Source organism: Sinocyclocheilus rhinocerous, unplaced genomic scaffold (assembly GCF_001515625.1).
Source record: "Sinocyclocheilus rhinocerous isolate Xijiao unplaced genomic scaffold, SAMN03320098_v1.1 scaffold1443, whole genome shotgun sequence".
Classification (NCBI taxonomy): domain Eukaryota; kingdom Metazoa; phylum Chordata; class Actinopteri; order Cypriniformes; family Cyprinidae; genus Sinocyclocheilus; species Sinocyclocheilus rhinocerous.
Window position 1 is genome coordinate 447,589 of NW_015639576.1, and position 2,124 is coordinate 449,712.

Genomic DNA, 2,124 nt, shown 5'->3' on the forward strand with positions numbered 1-2,124 from the left:
TACACATATATATATATATACACACATACATACATACATACACACACACACACGTAACCGGTATATATATATATTTCTATATATTTCTATACTTGTTACATCTGACTATGTAACGTGTAGTCAGACTCAAGACACAGACAGGTTGGAATCAAACAGACTGGTTTATATATATATATATATATATATATAAATTATTTATATAATCAGAATTATGCAACATGCGTTGCAGTTGAGCCTAAATTGTATTGAACACGGAATATTCCTTTAATGACAGCATAATCAGGCCTAGACATGCCCATTCAAAGCCATAGGAACCGTAGACTCCAGCCAGTGTCAATAATTGCACTGCCAAAACCAAGGTCCTCCTCAAGCGGAGAAGGATAACATCAGATTAATAACACGTAATTACAGAGGGAAGATTGGACTGTCACTGTGTCTAAAGCAAAAATTAAACGCTTCCTGTTGGAGGAGAGCATGTCTGTGTCATTGCTGCTCAGCTGCTGTGAGGGATGTTTCTATCGCTCTCATCCCCTCATTCTCTCTGACTGCCTCAGTCTGTATCTTTCGAGGAGAAAATCCCCTATAAGAGTGAGCCTTCTGGAGCTCCCAGCCAGCTTTTGTCTGATACAAGGACTGTGTGGCACCGTGGTCACCTAAGCAGGTGTATCTCATCCTCTAGTAACAGCATGGCAGATTGGCCCACTTGTTGAGCACCTAGAGCATAAATCTGTCCTCCTAGGAATGGTAGCCTTCACTAGGATTGAGTTATCAAAGCTAGGGCTCAGAGAACAGTTTGGGCTGCACAGATATATGTGATAATGAAGCAGCAAAACATGCAGTGTAGTTTCATCCTGGACCTACAGTCTGACCTTTTAAAGTGACACAACTGCATTTAGGAGAGTCTTCAAATTACTTTTACATGGGCTAAAGGTGCCGATTCCCTATAATCATTAAACGTGCTACAGCTGACATGCTGTTCTGTCTCCTGCATGCTGGGCCAGTGCTCAGAGAGGTGATGCCACAGAGGTCAGTGTGGGGAAAAAAAGCAGCAGCAGTTACAGAGAGATTCAATATTAAAGACATATTCAGAATAGGGGTTGAACGACTTCTGATTTTTTGAAGTCGACTTTTATGTGATGAAAGTCGAGTCGAAGTCGACAAGTCGCTGATGACGTCTTTAATGAACAAATAAGTCTGGAGCTGTGACAAACACCTTGTGCACAACTATGGCATATGACACAGTGCTGCCCACATGGCTGTTGCTCCTATAACAGCTTTTGTATCAGTTATTTTGTCTTTGGGTCGTTATATTTCTCACAGATTTCTGCTCATTCTAAATCAGATACAGATAAAGTAGCACAGTAAAGATTGCATTAATATGAATGCATTAGTGAGAGCGACTGCGTGTTTGAATTAATTCTACCTGGCAGCGTCTCTCTACTAGTAGTGAAGCTGTGGAATTTAGTTATTAAGAAATATATGCTTGAACTTTTCAGTTTCTAAGCTATTTTATTGAGAAATCGCAGAACAGTGTTGACAATACATTTCCGCGCTGAATGATTCTGTGCGCGTGTGTTGACAATACATTTCCGCGCTGAATGACTCTGATGATTCTGTGTACGCGCTACTGTCTGTAGCCTATGTGTGTGCGTTACAGTGCAGCAGCGCATTCGATTAATTCGATTAGAAATTTACCTGTACAATAAGCTGCTTAAAACGTGCATTCTCCCAATTTCAAGCATCCAGTAATATAATCACACGTCTTGTGGAGCGCTTTCAGAGTATGCATTTATTTGTCATTTGAACTGTTAGGAAACGGAGCGTAAATGTGGAAGTCCTTCAAAGATTTCTTATCCTGTTGCGCCCTCTATAGGACCAGCGACTAGTCGACGTCAAGCTTAAAGCGTCACGGCAGAGCATTGAAGTCGACTAGTCGATAGGTCGGTGCAACCCCTAGTGTAGACACGGTGTAACATTGGTTTTGCTTTGTTTCACAGAACTAATCGTTGCCTGGGTTGCGTACGTATGTGCGGGGTGGAGCTATCAAAATAGGGGCTAGATCCTTTTGGGGTAAGGGCGTGTTTGTTTTGGTGATTTCAAATGTCAACACTGGCTACCAGAAAT